The sequence below is a fragment of the Globicephala melas genome, chromosome 2 (assembly GCF_963455315.2).
Source record: "Globicephala melas chromosome 2, mGloMel1.2, whole genome shotgun sequence".
NCBI lineage: Eukaryota > Metazoa > Chordata > Mammalia > Artiodactyla > Delphinidae > Globicephala > Globicephala melas.
The window spans coordinates 7,961,739-7,976,686 of NC_083315.2; the positions used below are offsets into that span (position 1 = coordinate 7,961,739).

Here is a 14,948-nt window from a genome sequence, read left to right on the forward strand (position 1 = left end):
CCAAGGAACTTTCCAGATCTATTTATGAGGATAGGCTTGGTGATAATTTGACAGTGAGGAATGAGTAAAAGGAAGGAGATGAAAGATCTCTCTATCCCTGTGGGGAGAGGAAGGATGCCGTTTCGTAAGACAGGGAACCTGGAAAGGGGCTTTACCAGTTGGTCAGCTTGATTCAGGACATATTGAGAATTCCAGCGGCCAAGGTGGAAAGGCAGGAGGTGATGTAGATGGAATCCAAAGACTATTCTAAGGATGCAAACTATCGGAAGAGAAAGGTTTGAACATTTCCTCGATCACTACCTGTTGGGTGTTGCAGTCAAAACAAAGCAGCACTGGAAATAATCTGCTTCCAAAGAAATAATAATCCCTGTAAAGGCCTCAGAACGCGAGGAGATGGGCTTCAATTGCAACATGAAAGAACCAGGCTTGGCATGAGAACAATCCTCAAGGACTTCAAAAATACAGAAACCTCCCATTCAGCTTCCCATTCCTCAGATTCAGATAATCAAGTCCCCCAGCCAGGAGCATGTGATCACCACCGTCTGAAATAAGGTGGGTAGTCCTCACAGGCGTTCATCTTTTCCTCCAACACTGACTTGGAGGAAAAGTTAGATGTTTCCCTTCTGTGGATTGTGAGGCCTCTTGAACTGTCAAAAATGTTCACCAGAGATCATCAGAGAACACACAGGTTGTGTCTGGAAAGATCAGTTGGAAGACAGGATGTGTGAGATTTCTTTTTATTATAAAGTTTGTAAGTTTTCACTCCTGCCAATGTCCTGGAAATAATGGTATCAGTATACCTGGGTCTCCTTCAAACTACGGTAAAAGGGGAAACAGTCCCTCCCTTGAAGGATGGATGGATGGATGGACGGATGGGTGGATGGACGGATGGATGGGTGGATGGACGGGTGGATGGGTGGATGGACGGGTGGATGGATATTGACGATTCAAGTGACGAGTGAGTTCTAGGGAAAGATTTTACCTCTGAGACAAGCTGGCTTTTCCACCTTCGCTAAGCGGCTGCTCCCGCCTGCTTCTCCCTTTATTTCATCACCCGTGTTTTGACAATTCATGAAAAAGGAGGAAAAAAAAGTGTCTAAGGCAAATTGAGCTCCTGAAGTAATAAACATTTAGACATACAATGTGAATTGAGTTATTGTTCTCCTCGGGATAGTCTCCCAGTGTGTTTCTCTTTTTTGGAAAGAGAACGTGTCAGGCCGTCTTCCTCCCCCAGGCTCTGGAAATGGGAGTCTCCCCTCCGCAGTAATTGTTGCGAATCCTGACAATAGCCCCACGACTGGGTTATCTCACAGGAACTTCCATTTCCAAAGAGTTGAGGGGAGATTAATGCAAGAAAACTGGACTAGATCGAGGGATAAGAGCTGCACCTTCCGCCAAGTTCAGCCAAGGTAGCCTCTTCCTCCGGCTCCCAGGGTGGGAGGGGGCCTCCCGCGGCGGGTTTCGGTGGGTTTGTCGGGGACGGCGCCGGGTGCGCGGGCGGTCCTCGGGCTCCGACTCCCCGCTCCTCTCTCGCACGCCTCTGGCTCCGCGCAGCCTCTGCGGCTCGGCGGCTGATTCGGGACCTAACTTGGTCCAGATTGCGTGTGCGGCGGAGCGGGAACCGGGGGCTCGCGGGCTGCGCAGGGGCCGGGCCGGGCCGGCGCGTTCATTGTTGTCCGGGGGCTAGGCCGGCTCTCGGGGGTGCCCCGCGGCGCGCGCGGGTGGCGGCGGCGCGCTCGGCCGCGCGGGACTCGCCGGAGCCGGCCTAGCCCCCGGCCGCCGGCGGCCCCGAGCGCGCTCGCCGTGCCCGGGGGCGCCGCGCGGGGCCGACCGCGATGCGGAGGGCCGGGCGCGGCGGCACGGTGTTCGGCGCGCGGGCGAGGGGCGGGCCGGCGGCGGTGCGCCCTGGCGCGCGGCCAGGCTCGGCGTGAGCGGCGCGAGCGGGCGATGGGCTGACTGGGGACCCGCAGGGGCGGTGGGGCGGCGGCGGCGGGGGCGCGCGGGGACCGGCGGGGCGGCTGCGGGCGCCGCGCGGCGGAGGCGGAGGCGGAGGCGCCGGGCGCGGATGCCGCCGGCTAGGCCCCGGGCCTGCGCACCCGGGGCGCATGGGACGCCCGTTTCGGTGGATCCGCCGCTGCAAACCTGAAGTTCCTCGGCTCTCTGGGAAGCACCACGAATAAAAGGTAATGTGTCTTTGTTTCCCAGCCGCGACTGCGGGCAGGCGGTGGATTCTGCAGCACTTCTGGGTCCGTTTCTGGGCCGGTGAGAGGGACATGACACTTCTGCTTTACTGAGGACGTAGAGCATTTAATGCCGCAGATGTGACATTGTTCCAGTGCACACCCCACGTGCGGCACAGACTCTACTCCCTCGTGCTGCCCCCTCTCCCCACACCCACTTTCTTTGGCATCTCGACCTCACACTGGCTAGGTCTACCCGGGGAGAAAGGAAAGGACCTTGCTGCGGGCAGACCCGGGCGTGATTTTGTTCTTTTTTTTCTAACCGTTTTTCTGGAAGTGACAGGGAAGTCCTGTTCTTTGGGTGGGTTCAGGAGGCAGGCTGCAGATCGCCGGCTGCCTAGGACTGCTAAAATGGATTGCTCTTTCACACTCCAAATGGCTGCAGCGAGTTTAATGCAGGGAGACCGCGGGAGGAGGAGAGGAGGGAACCCCCTTCAGGACGAACCCCCCAAACGCAGGGCTTCTGTCTTGCAGGCAACTGCCCAAACGTGGGCGCATATTGCGTTTAGAAAAGATGAACCGGTCCTGTACTTTGAAAGCCGTGTGGGCTGCCCGTGTGTAGTCGGGAACTCGGTGCCTTTCTCCAGTACCTCGTTAGGAGAGTAACTGCTCAGTAGATTCAAGCAAATTCTGCGAAATTTCCAAGGGATGGCTGTTCTAATAATAGGTCTGGCGGTGGCTTCTTAATAGACACACTCATTCTGAATGGTGCAGCCATGCCAGTCCCCCCGGAAGCTCTGCTTGCTGAGAAGGGCGATCCCCAGACCTCACCGTGGATGGAGGAGGCTTTCTCCCCTATGAATGGAACATCCCAGTAGACGTTGTTACCGCTGTTCTGGCTTCTCTCAGTTTGAATCCTCACAGCCTCTGATGAAAGGGATTCTCAGAACACCTAAGCCAACCACATTTCTAAATCCGAGCTCTTCGGTGGGGATGGCTTATTCAGTGTTGGAGTAGCCCCAGCTGTATTTAGACACCTGGTCAGGCTGATTTGATCTGCATTTACCTGAGTGGGTTTTCAACAGCTTCTCACATACCCCTAGCACCTCGGCACTGTAAGTCTGGTCCTTTTCTGAAAGCATGACTGTGATGTTCGGGAAAGCACCAGTCCAAGAGCCAGGGGCAGACTTATGACTTCATCCAGGGAAGCCACCGCTAACCCTGGGGGAAGTGTCTCAGGAGTTGGATGCAAAATCTATTCCTTACACTTAGTAGAACTTAGCTCTGTGTGCCATTTTTCCAATGTGCAACAAAGTGGGAGGTTGATGGGGGGTGGGGGGGGGATGGGAGGACACCTTTCATTGTTTTGTTTCTGGTTTTTAAATTACTTCAAGTTCATTCCTAGCGTCTGGCCTCCTTTTGGAGTCTGACTTGGACACGGTGGGAAGACTAAACCTTCAGATCAGCAGAAATCTGATTTTGATTCTCAACGTGTTCATCTCTTGCAACCTAGAGGGTTAGAGGATGGGCCTCTTCTGTTGGCTGAGGGGTCCCTTCTGCTGTGAATGAAATCTGGGTTTATTTAAGGTACACCAGGAATGGGAGGGTCCCGCAGCAGATAAACTTGAAGCTCTTTGGTCCCAGAGGTTAAATAGCTGCAGTTAATTTGATTGGAAGCAATATTTGGACTTGCTGTGAAATCAACACTATATTGTCCTGCTAGTGAATACAGTGTTGCCTCCAAATAACTCGGAAAAAAGTGATGCTTGATGTGAACTGTGCGGGTAGCAGTAACCTTTTAGAAAAAGCAACAACAACAACGTTAAACTCTTCTTGTGTTAAAAGGGAATAGTGTTAGTTGAAATGAGGATCAGAAAATCCCTCCACCCACTTAAAATTTTTTTTTTCTTGAAATATAGTTGATTTACAATGTCATGTTAGTTTCAGTCATGTTAGTGTACAGAAAAGTGATTAATACCTATGTGTGTATACATATATACATATATATATTCATTTTTAGATTCTTTTCCATTATAGGTTATTACAGGATATTGAATATAGTTCCCTGTGCTATACAGTAGGTCCGTGATGATTATCTGTTTCATACGTAGTAGTGTGTATCTGTTAACCCCAAACTCCTAATTTATTCCTTCCCCGCCTTTCCCCTTTGGTAACCATAAGTTTGTTTTCTCTGTTTGTGAGTCTGTTTCTGTTTTGTAAATAAGTTCACTTGTATCTTTTTTTTTTTTTTTAGATTCTGCATATAAGTGAATCATATGATATTTGTTTTCCTCTGTCTGACTTACTTCACTTGGTATGATAATCTCCAGGTCCATCCATGTGGCTGCAGATGGCATTATTTCATTCTTTTTAATAGCTGAGTAATATTCCATTGTATATATGTACCACATCTTCTTTGTCCATTCATCTGTCAATGGACATTTAGGTTGCTTCCATGTCTTGGCTATTGTAAATAGAGCTGCAATGAACATTGTGGTACATGACACTTTTTGAATTATGGTTTTCTCAGGGTATATGCCCAGTAGTGGAATTGCTGGGTCACAAGATAATTCTATTTTTAGTTTTTTAAGGAACCTCCATACTGTTCTCTATAGTGGCTGCACCAGTTTACGTTCCCACGAACAGTGCAGGAGGGTTCCTTTTCTCCACACCCTCTCCAGCATTTGTTATTTGTAGACTCTGACGATGGCCATTCTGACCGGTGTGAGGTGATACCTCATTGTAGTTTTGATTTGCATTTCTTTAATAATTAGCGTTGTTGAGCATCTTTTCATGTGCCTTTTGGCCATCTGTATGTCTTCTTTGGAGAAATGTCTATTTAGATCTTCTGCCCGTTTTTTGATTCCTCCACCCGCTTTTATTCTGACCAAGTGTGATCTGCCACTGTTGTTGGTAATATTCTTTCTGGCACTTGAACTAATTTTATTAATGAGACTTGTTATTTATGGCCTAGGGCCTCTTTGTAATTTGTAGACATTGTTGCCAAGTCCCCTGACAGCCTAGCAGGTGGTAAGTGCTATTAGCATTATCTTGTCATGGGAGAAACCAAAACCCCTTGAGGTTCAGTGAGTCACTGACTTTATAATCCATGAGATCTGCCTCCCAGATGTGGGTGGTGCTCAGCCGTATTGTAATGGCCCAGTTACAGTATGAGGTCAAAGAATAAACCAAGAATGAGTCCTTGGGACTTCCCTGGCCGTCCAGTGGTTAAGACTTCCTGCTTCACTGCCCCAGGGGCACGGGTTCGATCCCTGGTTGGGGCGCTAAGATCCTGCATGCTACACGGCGCGGCAAAAAAAAACAGAAAAAGAATGAATCTTTGCTTGTGTTCTGGAACTTGGCAAAAGGCTCTGTGGACTAGTGAGAATGCCAGAGTTGTAAAAGAAAGGGGTCCTTGAGTCAGCCTCGATGAGCTGATGAGAAAGTGTGATCGATTTGTGATGGGAGAGGCAGTGATGAGATGAAAGGTCCAGGAAATTGAGGGGACCTGTCAGGGTACCTTTATATTTAGTTAATGTGGGGTTGAGTGTGACTGCCTCCAAAGAAGATCATGACTGACTTTACTGCATAAATATACCACTCGTGCTCACGTTATTAATGCTAGTGTGTGTGTATAAGTAAAAGACCTAGAGTTTTATTCGTTTGTCGTATACTTATCAGTTATAAGAGTTGCATTTAGCCTGACACACTGAATGACTGAAAATACGATGGGGCACATTCAGAGCTCAAGCTTTGTTCTGAGAAATTTTTGCATATGTCAGTACTTTTTTTAAAAAAAAGGAACAGTGTAGCTTCTGGAGAATTTCCATTTAAACTAGGTAAAGTGAGAAAGACATGCTAACAGTTAAAATAGGTTTTGAAGTTAGTTTAAACCACATTCTACACAGTATCAGAAAGTATGAGTCTAGATTCACCAATGGCTTTCATTCCTGTCTTTTATTTATTTATTTATTTATCTTATTTATTTTTGGATATCAGCTGATGTGTCAGTAACCTTTGTGGCAGAAATTCTCTATTTGGGTTTATTCATTGTGAAAAATTCCAGCATCTCTATTAGAAAGGATCTCTGAGACCTCATGGGGAGAGAAGCCATGGGATAAAGATCTTCGATCTAAATTTCAAAAACTACATTCCTCTTGAGTTCCCTGGACACTGGTTATCCGTTCTCTCCATCTTGTCCATTTCTGATTCTTTGACGTCCATTGCTCTCTGAATAAGTAGTTAAAGGAACAAAAGTAGATATTGGATGTCTCCTAAAAGGTAGGAGTTGATGGGAGAAAAGGATTTGAAAGGATCATTCCATCAGTTATGTAAGATACATAGATGCTTGAACTTTTCCTACCATAAGCAAAATCGAAGACTTAAAGAATCTGGGAAAAAGTGGCCACTAAAAGACGAACCTGTTGGGGAAGGATGAGATTTGAGTATTTTATCTTATGCTGTTTATTCTAGCCGTAATCAGACTGAAGTGTATTGGCCGTATTTTCCATTTTTGTTTTTGCTTTTTCCAGGACATTTAATCTCAAGAGCTGGTACAATAGCTCTTGGAACTCTGGGCTCCAGGGTCACCACTGCACACAAAGCCTGCTGGTTTTGCTACTCTCTTTTGCAAGTTTTCCGAATCAGCATAAATCCAGCTTATCAGAAATTCTCTCCACAGCACTTTCCTTTTGGTTCCCTAAATCCATCAGCTGCCACTCTTTCCCCTATCCTGTGGGATCAGCATGTCTCTCTCTTATAAGGAATAATTTAGACACACCCTTACTTTCGAGGCTACCAGCTCTACCATTAGCCGCATTATCCTAAAAGTATCTATCCTTATGCCTCTCTTACTTGCTCAGAAGATGATCAGAGCTCTTGCTACCATTTAGTGAGTTGCATTAATGCTTATCTTGGGTGCTGTTGAGTGAGTATGTGTGTTTGTGGGCGGAGGGTGTGTGTTCAATTCTTAACTTTATCAGTAGAAATTAGGTATTTTTTTCCCCAAAAGAGAAACACTTTTCTCCTTGAAGATGGAAATTACTGCTCATAATAAAGGCCATGATTGTTGGAAGGGATTGAAGGGATCTGGTTCAGTTCAGTGATCTTATGAATACCAAATAATCAAGAAAAAATGGGCTTGTAGGTTCCGTTTGAACTGAATGGGTAACCCCTCTGTAGATGATCGAGCATCTCTAATGCCAGTTCGGAGATGGAGCTCATAGGAGCCGACTTGTTACAAAGCCTGATCTCCATCGTATGTGGTGATTTCTGGTTTTCTGTTTTAAAACTGAAGCTCTGGCCATTCCTTGATGTAGTGCAAGAAGACGTGAGTTGTGGGTCGTCAAGAACATTTGCACACCTACATCCTTCTCCCCAAACTCTGACTACCTCCACACGCGCCATCGTATTAGTGATTATTTGCCGATCCGTAGTTACTGCGCATTTTCTGTTCACCGAAGGCTCACTACCTTTACCCCCTGCTCATGGTGGGCACTCAATAGATCCTATCTGAATAAGAAAAATCACCGAGTGACTCTTCACACCAACCGCAACGCTGATATATTTCAGCATCTTCAGAAACCTGGAAAACCCAGTGGTCTAAAGAAAAATGTCCTCTTAGGTCCTTCTGTATCTAACTTTTTTTGTAAGTCTGTTCTGTGGTGTGGCCCCTCATTCCCCTTTAGCAATACCTTGCCTGTCTTGGTACTCATGCAAAATACCAAACTTTTTGACGATAGTTTTCACTCCGAATTAGCCAAAAGCTATCCTCTCAACCTTGGGCTCTAACTCCACAATTTCCATCAGAGTTAGCCTGTTCTTCTGGTGATACAGGCTTCTTTGCAGGGCTTTTGCCTTTCTTTGTCCTTGCTGTACGAGGAATGCATGAAAAACATGGCACGTAATGGGGAATTAGATTGATAATGCATGACAACAAATGGAAATAATAATCGGAGAATTGCCAGGCTGTGCCACTCATACCCATAAAATGCACGATTATGCTCTCCCCACATGCCTGTGAAAAGGTGTATAGTTGGGACAAACCCAAACTAGGAAACCCTAATAGAGTGGAGCCACCTGGTGCTGGGCAACACACCTACAAACAGTGGGTAGTGCACTGCGGGCTTACCGATTTCTCTTCTGCCTCTGGTTACCCCCAAGAGGCATTGGATACTTATTTCTCTGTTGCTCAGAGAGAGAGCAGAAAAGAGGGGAGGGTGGTGAGGATAAGAACGATGGGAGCGGAGCACAATGCAGGGCAGTGTTCTGCCTTCTCAATCCCCTTTTATTGGGGTGGTTGAGTGTTTTGTAACAGAGTAACTACAGAGTGACCAGTAGCACAGATGTAGCCGGCAGGTCTTGGCAGGAGAGCAGAGACCATGGATAAGAGCAAAGCATCAAGGGCTGCAGTCACACTAAATGTTGAGCAGAGGCTGTGGACCACGCACATACGAAATTTGGGGATTCTCCGTCAAGTTAGACATCTCGGATGGAATTTTTGGAGTAAAAGAGGGCACAGAGATCATTTTTACAAATGAAGAGATGCTCACAGATGTTCAGGGACCTCGCCGGTGTCCCCGTTGCAGGGCCAAGACTAGAGTCCCTGACCACGTGGTTTGGCGCACAGAGCGGGTAGGGTTGTGGTGCCGTGTCCCCCGGGCTTGGACTTCTGGCTCTGCCCCTTCCTGGCTGTGAGGCCTTGGGTAAATTACTGAATCTCTCTGAGCCTCGGTTTTCTTATTTATCAGAAAAGTTTTATTCAGTGGAGCCAATGAGATGATATCCGTGAAGCACCCAGCACAAAAAAAATAAGGGAGCCTCTTCTAGGATCAGAAATTTTGTCTTTGCACTCTCCCCTCCGGGCTTGGCTTGCTTATGTCCCTGGAAGACCCAACAGTACTAACTGCAGGAGGTTTAAAACACAAGGGGTGTAAGAAGGCCACTGGCCGTGGAGGTGGAGGTATTGCTGAAATAATGCCACCTCCTTACCTACGATCCTGGAGTGAATTTTATAAATAGAAAGTAGCGTAAGAAAAAAAAACAAAAAACATTAGCTCTGATACTCCGTAAATGTCACCGAGCCTTCCAGAAAGGATTCTGCAGGTAAAGACATCACCCTAGTGATCCTTTCCTCATTGGGACGGAGGAGGCTTACCAAGAATGGGCGGCATCCTGCTGCGTCCGTGAGTCTTGAGTGAGCCCATGAACATTAAACTGGGGAGGATTGGTTGGGGGAGGGGAAGGAAGAGAAGAAGTATGATTTTGCCTTTGCACTCGTGGATTCTATCACCCTACCTTTCTGAAATTCTTCAGTTTTCAGGATTGATCAGAAAGCTCTTAGGGCTTTTATTTTGAAAAAATCCTCCAGTAGAAACAAGGGTATGTCAGTCAATGCTTACGCCATCCTTTTTCTTTTAAGTGAGGTATAGTTCATTTAAAATATTGTGTTTCAGGTGTACAGCAAAGTGATTCAGTTATATATGTATTTTTTCAGATGATTTTCTAATATAGGTTATTATAAGGTACTGAATATTATTCCCTTTATTATATAGTAAATCCTTGTTGCTTATCTATTTTATGTAGAGTAGTTTGTTAATTACATATTCCTAATTTGTCCCTCCCGCCTCCCTTTCCCCTTTGGTAACCATAAGTTTGTTTTCTACGTCTGTGAGCCGTTTCAGTTTCATAAATAGATTTATTTGTATTATTTTTTAGATTCCACATCAGTGATAGCCTATAATATTTGTCTTTGTCTGACTTACTTCACTTAGTATGATAATCTCTAGGTCCATCCATGTTGCTGCAAATGGCATTATTTCATTCTTTTTTATAGCTGAGTAATATTCCATTTTATATATATATATATATATATATATATATATATACACACACACACACACACACCACATCTTCTTTATCCATTCATCTGTCAGTGGACATTTAGGTTGCTTCCATGTCCTGCCTATTGTAAATAGTGCTGCAGTGAACACTGGGGTGCATGTATACTTTTGAATGAAGTTTTTCTCCAGATATATGCCCAGGAGTGGGATTGCTGGGTCATATGGTAGTTTTTTAAGGGACCTTAGTACTGTTCTCCATAGCAGCTGTACCAATTTACATTCCCACCAGCAGTGTAGGAGGGTTCCCTTTTCTCCACACCCTCTCCAGCATTTATTGTTTGTAGATTTTTTTATAATGGCCATTCTGACTGGTGTGAGGTGATATCTCATTGTAGTTTTTGGGGTTTTTTTTTAATAAGTTTATTTATTTTGCTTATTTTATTTTTGGGTGAGTTGGGTCTTTGTTGCTGCACGAGGGCTTTCTCTAGTTGTGGCGAGCGGGCACTACTCTCCGTTGTGGTACACGGGCTTCTCATTGCAGTGGCTTCTCTTGTTGCAGAGCATGGGCTCTAGGCACACGGGCTTCAGTAGTTGTGGCACGTGGGCTCAGGAGTTGTGGCTCACGGACTCTAGAGCGCAGGCTCAGTAGTTGCAGCACACGGGCTTAGTTGCTCCGCGGCATGCGGGATCTTCCCGGACCAGGGCTCGAACCCGTGTCCCCTGCATTGGCCGGCGGATTCTTAACCACTGCGCCGCCAGGCAAGCCCCCTCATTGTGGTCTTGATTTCTCTCATAATCAGCGATGTGGAGCATCTTTTCATGTGCCTGTTTATGCCATCTATTTCTTAACAACAAAGGCAACAATCCAATCAGTACATAAAATCTTTGGTTATTTTCCATTCATGGTCAACAATTAGAAAAATTTTCACCTCCAATTTTCTTATTTATATTTCACCCAAGTACTTAACGCTCCGAGTGAACGGAAGAAATAAGCCTAGAACCTGAGTGTACCAGATGTTTGTGTGCGTCTTATTAATTGCACGCACCATCTGACCGCTCTGAAAATACTGGGAGAGTTTCCTCACAGTAGGAGAAATCAGCATGCCAATTTGCAGAATATTCATCAAAAATTATCTAAGCACGTAATAACCTTCAAAGTGTTAAATAAATTAGAATGAGAGATGGTCCATCTTCTGGAGACGGATTAAACAGGCACACACACGGGCAGCAGAATAAAAGCACTAAACAAATGTAAAAACAGCAAAGTATTTATAGAACATAATAGTCACATCCAGAACAAGGATATATTTTAGGTGGATCTTCAGGGACAGCTTATAGGCTTCGTTTGCCTAGACAGGGTGGAGTGTGTCTGTCATTTTATGCAGAAATTGTAAACTGGTATTTGTTTGTGGTTCAGGGGTTATATTGTGGAATATGTGGTTTCGCTCGCGCACGACAGTTTAGTTTCCCTGCGCTCCTGTTCCTAAGGTTATAGCTTTATCAGTGCAGATTTTGTGCCCTTTAGATACAGATATCTTGGAAAGATACTCAAATATATCTTGATAATAATATCCAAGGGTAATATCCCAAACTACAGTCCTTTGGTTGTTTTAAAGGACTAAGTTCTTTTTGTCTTGCCGGTAGGACTGATCACACTCCTAAAGAACGAACAAAACCAAACTGAAAAAAATCTAAAAACTATAAATTTTGTACTGTGACTTTGGGTGTTATATTGGAAATAGAAAACAGTTAATGTGTGAGCATCCGTGCTTCTTGTTTGTGGAAAGGTGAGTGCGGGGAAGCTCCTTTTACTGCAGCTTTCTCTGTTGCCTAGAAGGTGATGATGAAATAGCACAGCATTTGCCTGCCCTTTCCCATCAGACCCTCCCTGGTGAGATTGCCAGTCAGACTGGCTTTGAAACAGCTGAGTCTTTGTTTGGCTAGTTATCAATGTTCAGTAAATACAAGTCCCCAAAGGAACCTCATTCTGCTAGTAGTCCAGGGTCAGCCAATGCTTTGCTGAGTTTCCCTTTGTTTTTACTAGTTCCACCTGTGGTTTTTTGATTACCCTGTTCCTCTTCCTCCTAAGGCTTAAAAATCATTGTCCTGTGATAAATGACTCACCGTGTCTCCTCCCTCTTCCTCTTTGCTACATTACTAGCATCAAACTCTGCTGGCCTTTTACCATCAATTTCTCCAAAGCCTTATTACTATGTTTTCTTCCCAAGTTCTTTTGGGGTGAGGTGCTGACTGCCACTGCCATGGTTCAAGGTTTCCTCTTTCTTTTCTGAGTTATTGTAAAATGATCACCACTTATCCCTTTACCACCATCCTACCGCACACACACGCACCCGCAAGCACGCACACAGGCATCCCCTCTCTCTACCTCTCCTTGCCGCCCCGCTTCATTCGCTGGAGACCACAGCCCTTAACATGGAATAAAAGGCCTCACCACAACCTGGTAGCTTCTTATTTCTTGAACTTCTTCTCTCACACTCTCCTTCATACACTGTCTTGGTCTGTTCAGGCAACCGTAACAAAATACTTGGTGGCTTATAAGTAACAGACATTTATTTCTCACTCTTCCGGGCACTGGGGAGTCAAGACACCAGCAGATTTGGTATCTTCTGAGGACCTGCTTCCTGGTTCATGAATGGTGCCTTCTCACTGTGTCTCCAAACAGTGAGATGGGGCAACGGAGCTCTCTGGAGCCCCTTTTCTAAGGGCACTAATCTCACTCATGTGGGCTCCACCCTCATGACCTCATCACCTCCCGAATATCCCACCTCCTGATACCATCATATTGGGAGTTAGGATTTAGCATATGGATTCTGGGGGGGACACAGATACTCAGTCTGTTGTGCATATACCACCACACACTCTTGCCTTTCCCCATGCACATTTGACCTTTGCTGGACGTCAGCTTCTTGCAAATACTCACCCTTCAGATTAAGAGGCCTGTCCTGTCCCTTGTCTGCCGGCACCCCTGCTCGTTCTTCAGTTCCAGCCTGCAGAGTTACCTCCTCCTGTTCCTCCAAGTGGAGCGAGTCATCCTCCTCTCTTCTCCCACAGGAATCTCACCAGGTTGCTGTTCCAGTTTGATCTCAAATTCGAATGACCCGTTAATGTGTATGTCTCTCACTGTAGCTTCTAAGGGAAGGAGCATGTCTTTATTTTTTTAATTTAATTATAGTTGATTGCAATATTGTATTAGTTTCTGGTGTACAGCAAAGCGATTCAGATATGTATATATGCGTATACACATTTTTTTTCTGATTCTTTTCCATGATAGGTCATTATAAGATATTGAATATATATATTGAATATAGTTCCCAACAAGTAAGACCTTGTTGTTTATCTCTTTTATGTTTACTAGTTTGTATCTGTTAATCCCAATCTCCTAATTTATCCCCCCTACCTTTCCCCTTTGGTAACCGTAAGTTTGTTTTCTTTGTCTTTGAGTCTGTTTCTATTTTGTAAATAAGTACATTTGTATCATTTTTTTTAAGATTCCACATAGAAGTGATATCGTAAGGTATTTGTCTTTCTCTGTCTGGCTTGCTTCACTTAGTATGATAATCTCTAGGTCCATCCATGTTGCTGCCAATGGCATTATTTCATTCCTTTTCGTGGCTGAGTAATATTCCACTTTATATATATATATATATACCACATCTTCTTTATCCATTCATCTGTCAGTGGACATTCGGGTTGCTTCCAGTCGGTGAGTCAGCTATGGTAAATAGCGCTGCTATGAACATTGGACATTTGGGTTGCTTCCATGTCTTGGTTATTGTAAATAGTGCTAATATGAACATCGAGGTGCACGTATCTTTTCGAATTAGAGTTTTCCCCGGATACATGCCCGGGAGTGGGATTGCAGGATCATATAGTAGTTCTATTTTTAGCTCCGTACTGTTCTCCATAGGGGGTGCACTTAGTTTTCTGATCTGAAGCACCTTATATTATGCTCGGCATCTGGTCGGTGCTCAGAAACATGAATGAGTGATTATTTGTCACATATCGTGGTGTCTCATTTCTTTCCCTGCTTGCATGTAGCTGGAACTGTTTTGTTTTGTTTTTTTCCTGCTTGAGCCTGTGTCCTTACCTGTCTGTCAGCCCTTCTCTGTCTGCACGTGTCTGTGTCAAAGAGTAAACAGTAAGACAGCAAGGATGGTGCAGCACAGCTAGCATCCTTTATACGAGGGTGAGCCTTGCACCCCAGCTGGCAGAATGGCAGAGCGTGCCTGCGCATGCAGTTCCTTCATTTATTCGTTCATTCGGTCACTTGGTGAGTCAGCCAGTCATTCTGACTCATGCACTTACTCATGTGCCTCTTCTGTCCCAGGAATGTGTCAGCAAAGAAAATGAACCAAACTTCTTGCCCTCATGGAGCTTGTACTCTACGAGGAAGAGGCAGGCAAGACACATAATAAATAAGTAAATTATATAGTGTGCTAGAAGGTTGTAATGGCTGTAAGAAAAATAAAGCAGAGGCTGGGAAGTATGGCAAGGTTGCTATTTTAAATTCAGAAGTCAGAGGAGACGTTATGAAAAGGTGATCTGTGAGCAAAGCTTTGAAGGAAGTGAAGAGGTGAGTCATGTGGGTGTCTGGGGGGAACATTCCAGACAGAGGAAGGAGCTCATCACAGGCCCCGGGCAGAAGAGTGACCTGTAGGGAACAGCAAGGAGATGAGGGCGGAACAGCAGAGTGAGTGAGGGGTTATAAAGGTAGGAATCACGCGGGGCCTTGAAGGCTTCTGCACTGGGGGAAATGGGACTTACTACTGGAGAGTGTGGACATGGGAGGCACCCTGATCCCACTTGGGCTGCACAGGGATGGTTTGGGTGCTGTGTGGGGACCAGACTGCAAGACAGGCAGAGGGAAGGGCAGGGGTGCCACTTGGCTGGCCATTGCAGGCATGGG

At 45.5% G+C, this 14,948-nt stretch overlaps 1 protein-coding gene across 9 annotated transcripts in view; it reads left to right on the forward strand.

Moving 5' to 3' along the window:
• FRMD4A (FERM domain containing 4A) overlaps window positions 1–14,948 on the forward strand; it is a 640,139-nt gene that overhangs the window by 408,390 nt on the left and 216,801 nt on the right. The window contains exon 1 of one of the 9 annotated variants that reach the window (XM_060292564.2): window positions 1,245–1,409. The exons of 6 other annotated variants lie outside the window; for them this stretch is intronic. The gene's annotated coding sequence lies outside the window, so the exon portion shown is untranslated. Of the gene's footprint in view, window positions 1–1,244; window positions 1,410–2,042; window positions 2,184–3,273; window positions 3,296–14,948 lie in introns of those variants that run through there. 2 more of the 9 variants (XM_060292561.2, XM_060292576.2) reach the window with 2 other exon arrangements.